We start from the raw sequence: 13,691 nt of genomic DNA on the forward strand, positions 1-13,691 counted from the left end.
AGTTGTAGAACTGGTAAAATATTAGTCAAATCCCAGCCTAACAGGACCATTTTTCATACCCGTATGGGTGCTGTTCTTTTAATTCAATTAGGATACCCTAATTGATTTATTAATGTTGTGCCTCTTCTACATTTATAATAGTTGGCATAAATCAATAACGAACAATGTGATTAGAGCTAAGTTAATGGGAGTATGTTTACGGGCCACAAACAATTATCCCTAGCAGGCCATATCTGTCCAGGTACATGCGGTGAATTTAAATGTTAAAAATTAACTATCGTTGTCACAACATAAGTACATTCCTGAAGAAAGCGGCCATTTATGTAATCCACCATTTTTCTACCTTATAGTATCCAACTATACTTGGAAGCGCTTTGGGTGCCCTAAGGCAGCAATTTGTGACCTGAACTCTCACACAAAAGTCATTCACCATGCTATTTGACCAAAGGAGGAACAAGTTATAGGTTACAGAACAGAGATGCACCTTCCCTTTCCCTTTTAAGAATCTGCTGAATGATTGATTCAGCATCAACCATTTGCAGAGAAGACACAAGAGATACGAAATGTTTCATTTTGAGCAAATGAATTTGAGTTGCCTGCAGTCCCGGATATCCACAGGGATCTCCTTGTACCGATCCCCCCTTGGTGCTAGAGCGAGATGAAAAGACAGGCAAAGTGGCCAAATATCCCTTCTGTTTTCATCCAAAACTTGATGTGGACTGTGAGGCCTTCTGCTTTTGATTTGTTTGTATTGCTTTTTAATGCAGGGTAGCCAGTTCCATACAACTTTCTCGGGGAGTCTTCTACAAAGTCCTATTAATATTCTTGAAGTTATTTGACAGACAGAGCGAGATTGGAAGCAGTAAGCTCAACTGGATGGAGCACAGTCATGCTGTGCATTGTTTTCTCTCCATCTGTTTCCAGCAACTTAAACAAACCCTGAGATGATGGCTTTTCTGTTTTGATGGGTTGGTGACGCCTTTCTCCATATTTAAAAGGAGACTTCCAGCGAGATGGTAACAGACGAGGGTGCTGGTTGGTGAGCAATGTCTGAATTTTAAATTCTTTACCATGAACATTGGGATTGGAATTTTTGATTGAAGCACTTGGCATTAGTGTTGATTTGTCCTTAATAAGGTAAATTATTGCAGAACTGATGATAGTGGTATACTATCAACAAACAATGCAAAGCATATTTTAAACCCTCTTATTTTATAAGGGCAAAAAAGATATATGAGAATATTTCACTGAATTCTAAGAAGGGGAGAAATAGTTCTTGATCATTTATACGGGCCTACAAAATATGAATCTGAAATATTTCATAGATGAGGGGCAAGAATGCATGCCTTAGTTAGTAGTTGACCATTTGATTTTAGGGAGTGATTTTTGATGGATGTAAAAATGGATAGATGTATGGTATTCGTAAGCATATTTCTTATGCTCAAATAATCAATTTTAATTTATCTAGATTATTATTATTATTTATTTATTTCTTCATTTTCTCTTCATTAATGGAGTATGTTTTAGTCTCTTTTACTCAGCCTATTGTTCTATCTTACCATGCTTGTATTATATAGCCCTATTGTTTAAAAAGTTTAAACCAGTTAATGGAAGATGGTATTTAAGTTATATTAGACAATTAACTTCATAGAGCTTTTCTTTTTTTAATTAATCGTATTTCATCCACTCTACAGAATGAATAGAATAGAATAGAATAGAATAGAATAGAATAGAATAGAATAGAATAGAATAGAATAGAATTTTTTATTGGCCAAGTGTGATTGGACATACAAGGAATTTGTCTTGGTGCATATGCTCTCAGTGTGCATAAAAGAAAAGATACGTTCATCAAGAATAATAAGGTGCAGCACTTAATGATAGTCATAGGGTACAAATAAGCAATCAGGAAACAGTATCAATATAAATTGTAAGGATACAAGCAACAAAGTTACAGTCATACAGTCATAAGTGGAAGGAGAAGGGTGGTGGGAACTATGAGAAGATTAATAGTAGTGCAGACTTAGTAAATAGTTTGACAGTGTTGAGGGAATTATTTGTTTAGCAGAGTGATGGCATTCGGGAAAAAACTGTTCTTGTGTCTAGTTGTTCTGAGTGCAATGCTCTATAGCGTCATTTTGAGGGTAGGAGTTGAAATAGTTTATGTCCAGGATGCGAGGGGTCTGTAAATATTTTCACAGCCCTCTTTTTGACTCATGCAGTATACAGGTTCTCAATACAGGAAGGCAGGTGGGTAGCAGTTGTTTTTTCTGCAGTTCCAATTATCCTCTGACGTCTGCATCTGTCTTGTTGGGTTGCAGAGCCAAATCAGACAATTATAGAGGTGTAGATGAGAGACTCAATAATTCCTCTGTAGAACGGTATCAGCAGCTCCCTGGGCAATTTGAGCTTTCTGAGTTGGCGCAGAAAGAACATTCTTTGTTGTGCTTTTTTGATGACGTTTTTGATGTTAGCTGTCCATTTTAGATCTTGCGATATGACAGAACCTAGAAATTTGAAGGTCTCTACTGTTGATACTGTGTTGTTTAGTATTGTGAGAGGTGGAAGTATAGAAGGGTTCCTCCTAAAGTCCACCACCATTTCTATGGTTTTGAGTGTGTTCAGTTCCAGATTGTTCCAGTCACACCACGAGGCTAGTTGTTCAATCTCCCGTCTGTATGTGGATTCATCATTGTCTCGAATGAAACCGATCACTGTTGTGTCATCTGCGAACTTTAGTAGTTTAACAGATGGATCGTTAGAGATGTAGTCATTGGTATACAGAGAGAAGAGAAGTGGGGAGAGCACACAGCCTTGGGGGGGCCCTGTGCTAATTTTACAGGATTCCTATAAGCTTTGTATGCAAAGTTATGTTTCAATGCAGCGGAAATGAACCCAACTGTTTTGGTACCAGAGACCAGTTTTGGAAGAAAAATTGTCTTCCATGGATCAGGGGTTGGATGGTTTCATGTGCAAACTAAACTCTGTGCATGTGCAGATGAAGCTTTGCTCGCTTGCCCGCCACTTATGCGAGCCAGTTGCTAACAAGCCACAGACCGGTAGCATTCAGTGTATTGCATTGGCAGGATATGAGCATAAATTATTTTTATATGTTGATGATATGTTGATAATTTTTTTATCAGTGTTCTACTCTATCTAATTTTATAAAGGTAGTATATCCTGCTTAAACGATTTATTGGAATAAATCTTTTGCTTTAAACTGCCCTTGGGCCCTAACATATTAATACAGTTATGTAAAGAGCTGAGTTTTGTCATTCTAATTGTATTAAATCTTTGGGATTTTCTATATCTAAAAATATTACTAAATATGTGGAAATGAATACATTTAAAGTTTTAGAAAAGATTGAGTTGGATGGTAATAGATGGTTAAAAGTTCTTTAAGCTTGTGGGTTAAATTAAGGTCATTAAAATGAATATTCCACATTTGATTGATGTTCCTACCAAATATTTTCTTCAGATTGATAGACTATTTAGGACATGTATGTGGAAACAGAGAACTACCAAGGTTTTCTTTACCTAAATTGAGAGTGACATTTGAAGAAGATGGCTGTAATTTATCTGATTTGCAAAAATATCATTAGGTAGTATTTCATCAGTCATCAGCAAATGGAAAAAAGATATGGTGAAATATTGCCTTTTATGAACTATGTGGGGAAAGTTATTATTTATTCCCTTAGCAATCATGGCAAGTGCTTGGAACAATATATGATTGAAAAGGTGTTTTATTTCCAGGAATGGTTGTAGTAAGAAATATTTGGCCCATAGGGGCATGTATCATTTTGATAATGAGAAGTTTTTCAACAAAATTCTACTTCGAAAATTGATGGTAAAATGTTCTATTGGAAAATTTGGCTGAAGACTGGAAGACTGCTTAAAGGATTTTTCTTGACCTCAAGTTGAATTTGTTCTTCCTAATTTGCAACAATAGTAGAATCCCTGGTGGCACAGTTGTTAGAATACAGCATTGCAGCCGCCCACAGCCTAGAGTTCGATCCTGATGGGTTGACTCAGACTTCCATCCTTTTGAGGCTGGTAAAATGAGGACCCAGACTGCTTGGGGCAATATGCTGACTCTGTAAACCTCTCAGAGAGTGCTGTAAATCACTATGAGGTGGTATATAAGCTTAAGTGCTATTGCTATTGTCTATGGAGATTCTCAGTCATCCAGGTCATGATAGATCCAAAGGTACTTTTCTTTTCAAGAGGCAACTGGACTTTCTGGTTTTTCTTTGAAGACTTTTCTCTTCTCATCCAAGAAGCTTCTTCAGCTCTGACTGGATGGTGGGGAATGGAAGGATCCCAGTGCAATGAGTATAAATCCTTCCATTCCCCACCATCTAGTCAGAGCTGAAGAAGCTTCTTGGATGAGAAGCAAAAAGTCTTCAAAGAAAAACCAGAAAGTCCAGTTGCCTCTTGAAAAAAAAATACTTTGGGACTGCTATTGCTATTGCTTTCTTCAATTTAAGCATATTCTAACAGATCAATGTGGGCTAGATACTTTGGCACTTCAACTTTACCTGAAATGCCTTCTTAGTTGCCTGAATTTAGGACAGAACTAAAATGGACAACATACAGTAACTTTATCCAAAACTCAAGAACATTTTTCAAGCGGACATTCCAAACATCAGCTAAAGATGTGGAATCTCTGATAATGTCCCATTTGTAAATTCAAGTTTTTAAAAATGTTAAACTATCAACAAATACTTTGATTAATCAAAAATAGCACTTAGGGCATACTGGACTCCCCCAGAAAATGTATTAGTATGATAGTATGAACATCAGATTTTCTATGTTGGAGATATAAAAATATTGAGAGTTCAGTGAGCCATATCATACGATCATGTAACGACTTGCTATCTTTTGGGGACAAAGTAGGTTTATGACAAAATTTTAAAGATGTTACCCTGTTTCCCCCAAAATAAGACATCCCCTGATAATAAGCCCAATCGGGCTTTTGAACTCATGGCAATAAGGCCAAGTGCTTATTTCAATGTTCAAAAAAATATAAGACAGGGTCTTATTTTTGGGGAAACATGGTAATGTGATACTGAATTATATTAGAACAATTAATGAGTGAAATGATTTGCCTTCAGAGGTTGTGGATATTCCAGCACTGGAAGTTTTTAAGAAGTGGTTGGACAACCATTTGTCTGAAATGGTGTTGGGTTTCCTGCCTGAGCAGGGGGTTGGACTAGAAGACCTCCAAGGTCCCTCCCAGCTCTGTTATATATCTAAGTTTTGGAATATGACTGCTTATGAGAATTATGGTTATATTGAGCATGAGATGTGGTTAAAAGAATCATATTGCAATATTGGAAAAGTCATATCATTCCAGATGTTAAGGAATGACTTTCAGAAATGAGTGGTCCATTTCAGGCAGTAAATTCTACTAATCCAAGGATGCAGAAATATGTGTTACTATGACAAAGATTATGTGATATTTTACAGTAATATTTTGTTCTGATTATATTGGCATGCTGTATTTTAGTAGTGTAAGCCAGTGTCTATTGATAAGCATTTTATATGTATATGTGTGTGTGTGTGTTTAGGATTGTTTTTTTTTCCCCATCCCTTCTTTCTATTATTTCTTTTTCTTTAAGTTTAAAGATTGGCTAGATAATTATGTATGTTTTTTAGAGTATTAAAAATTAGAAAGGGGCAAAATTAAACAACAAATTTCCTGAGGATGGGGCTCATCTGTAGCATAGAAAGTTACAACAATTATTTCTTTTTAAATAAGTTTTGTTTTGTTTTGTTTGGCTGGCCACCATAAGCAAAATGGTGGCCAGCCAAACAAAACAAAACAAAATTTTTCCAATCCCTGGGTCTAGTATCATGGCAGACAACAGAAAAGAGAAAACAAATGGCTGCTGTTCTCATATATAATTATGATGGAGAATATGCACAAAAAATTCTGCAAAATTACCTTCATTTCTTGGGAGATGAGGAGGGAGGGAGGGAGGGAGGAAGGGAGGGGGGGAGGGAGGAAGGAAGGAAGGAAGGAAGGAAGGAAGGAAGGAAGGAAGGAAGGAAGGAATCTCAGAAGTTTTCTCAGAGAAATACCTTCTGAGACATTTTAGTTTTAATAACATTTGAAGACCTTTTCTGCCAAACAAATTATATAAACTTCACCAGAGTTCAATGTGGTAGGTGAAGAACCAATTCTTTAAACTGCTATGTAAGAAAGGGTTTTCACACAGCATTTTTGTCTATAAATGAGAATTGACTTAACAGCCAGCTAGAAATGTATAATTTGTAATTTATTTATTTTTTTAAATTGAGAACGAGACTACTGGAGAACATTGCTGAGAGTACTAAATAAAATGTTTAAGATACCAATTATGCCAGATGGTATTAAATAATTGATACAATTTTTTTCTCGCTCCCAAAAAAGTACCGTGTCATAAAGCAGAAGACAGTAACTGACTGCTTATATTACATAAAGCTCTATAAGAACTGCTAGCTCTTGTTACATTACTTGACATTTAGCTTGAGACTGATACACTCTCAAAAAAATTCATGTGTTTAAAAGATATTAACAAGTTTCTATAAAATCTGGGCAACCAGATTGCAGTGCTGGAGGGCTTTTGACTCTATGCAGCAATCTGTTTGTCTCTTGACAATAAAAAAGACACAAATTCAATGTTTTTGGGCACTGCATTCTGTCATGGAATAAATACTTTGTGTTGGAGCAGAAAAATAAAAAAAGCTTTGGCCGTTGAGTATCATTACATATCTCAGGGGAAATAAAACAGCTGGTATTGAGCAATGTTGTCTAAAAAAACAACAACCTTGAAGGTGCTAAGGCTTTTTTTGGATTGTGTCTTGCAAGTCCTAGATATTGTTTTTTCTTTTAATATTCTTCTACTCAACATCGTCATCTCTGTTTTTTCTAGAAACATGAAGTTGGCAATGAAGAGTAGTGAATAAATGTGGAAAGTGGGATACAAATGCTTGTAATGTGTAGACTTCATTTACCTGATATTGATACAACAGATTCCACATGCAACAGATGAAATGTGCAACCAATTGGATAATTTTAATGGATCACATCCCAGAATTCTGAAGGAGCTGGCAGATGTGATCTTGGAACCATTAAACCATATCTTTCAGAGACACCCAATCAGGGACGCGGTGGCTCAGTGGCTAAGATGCTGAGCTTGTCGATCGAAAGGTCGGCAGTAATTGCCCGTAGAATCCACAATTTCATATTTTTCAGATAATGTCAGAGTAACTTTATGTTTGTGTGTGTGTGTGCGTGAATAGGTATGTGTGTGAAAATGAGAAAGAGAAGAGAGTTACTTCAATAAAGTGGGCTTGTGAAAGAGGAATGAGTGTTGGGAGGAGAAGCTACAATTACATTTCTTTTAGGCACTTTTCTGTATGTCATGCAATCCAAGCTGTGCAGAATCATCAGAAGATGCTTCTCATAAATTTTTCCATCCTTGACTTAGATTATTAAAAAGCACTTGGGAAATCTAAATCTAACGAGTTTTTAGAAAACATTTTACCTTTTAGTAGGAAAGAAAGGAAGGAAGGAAGGAAGGAAGGAAGGAAGGAAGGAAGGAAGGAAGGAAGGAAGGAAGGAAGAAAAAAGAATGAAAGAAATAGAAGAAGAAAAGGAGGAGGAGGAGGAGGAGGGAAGGGAAGGGAAGAGAAGGGAAGGGAAGGGAAGGGAAGGGAAGGGAAGGGAAGGGAAGGGAAGGGAAGGGAAGGGAAGGGAAGAAGAAATTGAGGAAAGGTGAGCTAGGTATATTAACTTCTGTTCTTATTCAACTTTTCAATGACAAGTTGAGCCACAGTCTCAGTATAGCCACATTAGATTATCCCAATAATGTTGTCAACATTTGGATGACCCTGGAAAATTTTGGAAACTTAAATTAATTGTGTTTGATTTGTAACGAAGTCCAATTTGAAGTTTTGAAACTAATCTTTTACCCTAAATGTTTCAGGATCAGAAACATGCCTCCAATATTTGAGGTTCAGGACTCAAGTTCCTTTGTTTTCAGAAGTGAGAAAGGTATCCATGGAAGAGAGGATTCTTCTCTATTACATCATTCAGGGTTTTTTTTACAAGGATTCTTTGCTCAAAAGTACATCAAAGCAGAACATTCTTTATAGCATCTTGCTGAATGCTACCAACTTCTGTTCATCAAAATAGCTTTGCTGATTGTCTTCCACTTAGTAACAATAACTCCTGCAAGTTTACGAAATGCACACACAGAAGCCACTTATTACAAACTGAATCAGCTAATTGTGGCAGATAGACCATGCCCCAATTCTTTCTTGCGACATACCCACTTCTGAATCATAAGCAATCTTATCCTTATGGACCATTTAATCTCAGTTCCTATGAAGCTCCTTTCATGAGCTGATGTCCCCATGAAGTCCACCTTTATGGCTGTGTCATGTCCACTTTTTGTTTTCCAATGGTCTTGAGAGTTATATGGAAACTCTTGAAAATTGTTTCCCCCCTCCCTCTCCCTACCTTCCCGCCCCCCTTTTTTTATGGGGGGAGGGGCTTACGAACTGCTACACTCTGGACACTTTGGACCCCCCCCCACCATATTCCACTCATGCCCTCGCTGGCGGGAGAGTCTGAGCACCATTTGAAAGAACTGAGGGATTTTTTGTATCCCAACGGGGAGGATAGAACACTGTCCCCGTTAACTTCTTGTAACGGGACCGGCCGTCGTGAGAGGATGGTCGCCTCTGTTGGAGGAAAGAACATTGGACCTTCTCCCTGTCGTGAGAGGACAGTGGAGTCCAGATCTACAAATGGACATTTTGTGATTCTTATGCTCAGTTATCCCTTTGGACTATGATAGACCCCCGGACTGGCCCTTCTTTTCCCATCTTTGGTTCAGTTGATGCTCCAAAAAGCCGACCTTCTCGCGCTGCGAGACTCCCCCCTCTTGCAGGCCTGGCCCTCCACATTATCGAGGGCCTATCTTGATGACGGGCTTTGGAACCCTGAGAGATGGCATGTAGCGAAGAGGGGGTTGAGGGGTTTTTTAGTTAAATTTTTAAAGAAAATTTTAAGGGGACCCGGGAGGGAGGGAGGGGGTTGTAAAAGCGGACCTGGGGGGGTCTAGATAGTGACTGAGCGGGATGATGGGTCGATTAGTTGCAGCAGGAGGGTCGCGAAAGGAAATTTAACCGGGGAGCAGGGGGAGGACAGGAAGGGCTGCGAAATTGAAATAATGAGTGGGAGGGGCAGGTATGACAGACGCAGGGGGTCATATCAAGTGTCGGGGGTGCGCATACGCTGTTTACGAGCGATTTCGCACTCCGGCCCCCAATGCGTGACTCGTGTCCTGGGTTGTGCCAGGTCGGTGGTTAACAAAGCCCCCCTCATTTGTGATCTTATTTTGGAGGGGGGTGCAGACCTGGCAGGTATTACGGAGACCTGGGTGGGCCAGGAGGGGGGGTCCCCCTCGTTGAGATGTGCCCGCCAGGTTTCTGTGCATTTCATCAGCCAAGGGCCCAGGGGAGGGGTGGGGGAGTGGCGGTGATTATTAGGGAAAGTCTTTGTCCGAGGGAGACCACTGTTCCTCAGATAGCCGGATGTGAGTCCCTTTGTGTGAAGTGGGGCCGTGGGGTACAGATGGGTTTGCTGACTACGTACCTGGCTCCCTGCCACATGGCAGCGACCCTGCCCGAGCTACTCGACGTCATTGCCGGGTGGCAGTTGATACCCCCAGACTTATTGTCATGGGGGATTTCAACCTTCCATCCATGGGTGAGGCGTCAGAGGCGGTTCGGGAGTTCATGGCTTCCATGACGGCCATGGACCTGACCCAGTTAGTTCAAGGCCCAACTCACATAGGGGGACACACTCTGGACCTGATTTTTGTCTCTGGTCAGTGGTTGAATGATCTTGGTATAGGGGACCTAGATATTAAACCCTTGTCATGGACAGATCATTCGCTCCTCCAACTAGACTTTCCTACCGCCTTTCCCCGCCGCAGGGAGACGGAGCCAACTAGATGGTTCCGTCCCAGGTGCCTGATGGACCCCGAAAGGTTCCTGATGGAGCTTGGGCCGTTCCCTGAGACCCTGACACACGACTCGACTGAAGAGCTGGTGGCCGCCTGGGAAAGGGCGGCCGCCGGAGCTTTGGACCGCGTCGTGCCTTTGCGGCCTCTGACCCAATGCCGATCTCAATTAGCTCCTTGGTTCTCTGAGGAGCTGAGAGAGATGAAGCATCGGAAAAGACGCCTAGAGAGCATTTGGAGGACTAGTCAATCCGATTCCGACCGGACACAGGTGAGGTCTTATATCAAGACCTACCTAGTGGCGATAAAAGCGGCAAAGTCTAACCACTTTTCTGCTCTTATCGCATCTGCAGAGAACCGCCCAGCCGCCTTGTTTAGGGTGACCCACTCCCTTCTTCGGGGGGGAGTGTGGGAAGATCCCTTGCAGGGTCGTGCTGAGGATTTTGTGCAATTCCTGCATGATAAAGTCGCTCGGATTCGGGATGGCTTGGACTCCGACTGGATGAGTCCACGGGAGGAGACCGGGGCAGGTCTTGAGAATGTTATCTGGGAGGAGTTTGATCCTGTGACTCCCGAGGATGTGGACAGGGTCCTGGGTAAGACTAGTGCCGCCACGTGTTTATTGGACCCGTGTCCCTCCTGGTTGGTGCTGGCCTCCCGGGAGGTTACACGAGGCTGGCTCCAGGGGATTATAAGTGCTTCTTTGAGTGAGGGTGCCTTTCCTGCCGCCTTGAAAGAGGCGGTAGTGAGGCCCCTCCTCAAGAAGCCTTCCCTGGACCCGGCTGAATTAGCCAACTATCGTCCAGTCTCCAACCTTCGTTTTGTGGCGAAGGTTGTTGAGAGCGTGGTGGCACGACAACTTCCCCGGCACCTGGATGAAGCTATCTATCTGGACCCGTACCAGTCGGGCTTCAGGCAGGGGTACAGCACAGAAACGGCATTGGTCGCGTTGGTGGATGATCTCTGGAGGGCTCGGGACAGGGGTTGCTCCTCTGTCCTAGTCCTATTAGACCTTTCAGCGGCTTTTGATACCATCGACCATGGTATCATGCTGCAGCGGTTGAGGGGGTTAGGAATAGGGGGCACCGTTTTGCGGTGGTTCTCCTCCTTCCTGTCCGACCGCTCGCAGTTTGTGTTGGCAGGAGGACAGAGGTCGACCTCGAGGCATCTCGCATGGGGAGTGCTGCAAGGGTCGGTCCTCTCGCCTCTCCTGTTCAACATTTATGTGAAGCCGCTGGGTGAGATCATCCGTGGTTTTGGGGTGAAGTGTCATCTGTACGCTGACGATACGCAGCTGTACATCTCCACTCCAGACCACCCCAACGATGCCCTTGATGTGATGTCCCGCTGCCTGGAGGCCGTGCGGGCCTGGATGGGGAGGAACAGGCTCAGACTCAACCCCTCCAAGACCGAGTGGCTGTGGCTTCCGGCGCCCCGATATAGTCGCTGACTATTGGGGGTGAATCTTTGCCCCCCACAGAGAGGGCTCGCAATCTGGGTGTCCTCCTGGACGCACGGCTGTCTTTAGAAGAGCACATGACGGCCGTGGCCAGGGGGGCCTTTTATCAGGTTCACCTGATTCGCCAGTTGCAGCCCTTTCTGGATCGGGACACCTTGCGCACGGTCACTCATGCCCTTGTCACCTCCCGGTTGGACTACTGTAATGCTCTCTACATGGGGCTCCCCTTGAAGAGCATTCGGAGGCTCCAACTGGTCCAGAATGCGGCCGTGCGGGTGGTTATGGGTGCAACTCGTTGCGCCCACGTGACACCCCTCCTGCACGAGCTGCACTGGCTCCCAGTGGCCTTCCGGGTGCGATTCAAGGTGTTGGTTACCACCTTTAAAGCGCTCCATGGCATAGGACCCGGGTACCTTCGAGACCGACTTCTGCCACCAATAGCCTCCCACCGACCAGTCCGCTCCCACAGAGAGGGTCTTCTCAGGGTGCCATCGGCCAAGTTATGTCGGCTGGCGACACCCAGGGGGAGGGCCTTCTCTGTGGGAGCCCCAGCCCTGTGGAATGAACTGCCCCCGGAAATACGTAAGATCTCCGACCTCCGGGTGTTTCGCTGCGCTCTGAAGACCCTGTTGTTCCGCCAGGCCGGGCTATTAACATAACGTTTTAAATTGGGGTATTTTAAATTTCTGGGATTTTAATTGGAGCCTAATTATTTAATGATTTTAAATTTTAATTGTTGTTTTGTTTCTGTGTTTTTAAATAGGCTGTACACCGCCCTGAGTCCTTCGGGAGAAGGGCGGTATAGAAATAGAAATAATAAATAAATAATAAATAATAAAATCATTGGTGTGACATTTGGCATGCAAACCAGCAAGGTATTTGAAGCTGTTAAATGGCTTATGATGACATAAGAAAAGCTACTAAAGCAATACTACTTTTTCAAACAGAAAATCACAATGAATCACACGGGAAACTTTTAAAAAAGTTTTCACTGTTTGATACACAAATGTCAATACTTGAGAATCTTCACCCTTCACACCCACCCCTCTTGCAAATTTTCATTCAGAACATTACAATAACATTAAGTAATGGCCTGAACAAGTACAGCCAAGAAAGCATGCTAAATGGCAGTTCAGATTGGCAGGAGCTTTGGTGACCTGTGCCAAGAAAGCTTCTTTGTAGTGGAAGGAAATTACATCCTGAGCATCTCATCTGGACATAGATTGTCATAGAATGAGCAGGCTCCATTCATTTCACCAAGGAAGGATCATTTTACCTGAAGGAACTCAGCACTGACAATGTTAGCAAATTCTTTCCTCTATAACTTAAAATATATCATCTGGAACATAGTTAAGCATGTTGTTAAAAAATGATGGAGGGATGACACACACAATATGCTCCTAAAAATAGAAAGTGCCTTCTACCAAGGACAAATCATTGATCCATCTAACTCAGCACAGTCTACATTGATTGACAGGAGTGCCCCATCCTTGCCTGGAGATACTGACAATTTCAGCATGCAAAGGAAGTACAAATCCATTATTGTGAGAAGTTTCAGAATGCAATCACATTTTATTTGAATGTCTCCCTTTCTCTTCCTTTTGTTGTATTTCTTCCCCTTCTGTTTCTTGGACACAGATTTTATTTCTGCAAAGAGCCATACGGACTAATTACGCTACACAAAGAAAACAATGTTGGAGGTGGGCTAGCAGGAGATGAGCCAGTAATCAGAAGTTTTAGATGAAGCTGGGAATCCTGAGTGAACTGAAGAATCAGAGGACAGCCAAAGGATTCAGGAGGAGCTCAGAAAAATGTTATCCAAAAAGAAGGATTGAATGATCAACTTCAACGAATGGGGGTCAGTCCAGATTATGAGAGTATTGTTGTATAGGGTCAATATTCAATGTTTCAGTCCATATGCAAAAATCAAAAATATCATAATTCAAGCTTCAGCACCTTACGATAAACAATATTCAATGCTGCCAACAAGCCTGTATTATATGGACTTCCGGTTGATGTCACAGCAGGTACAAACTGGAAAATAGTGGACTCTGATGAGCTGCGCGAAATCCTGCTGGACGAACCGCTGCTGGGAGGCTTTGGAGCCATAGCCGTCCTGTAGGGATGGGGAAGAAAGGAGAGGTATTTCATGGTTCGCGAGGAATTAGCAATTTCCTCGCTGGAACAGAAACAGCTCTCCCGAAGCAGCAGTGGGG

Source organism: Pantherophis guttatus, chromosome 1 (genome assembly GCF_059756535.1).
Source record: "Pantherophis guttatus breed Tessera chromosome 1, ASM5975653v1, whole genome shotgun sequence".
Lineage (NCBI taxonomy): Eukaryota > Metazoa > Chordata > Lepidosauria > Squamata > Colubridae > Pantherophis > Pantherophis guttatus.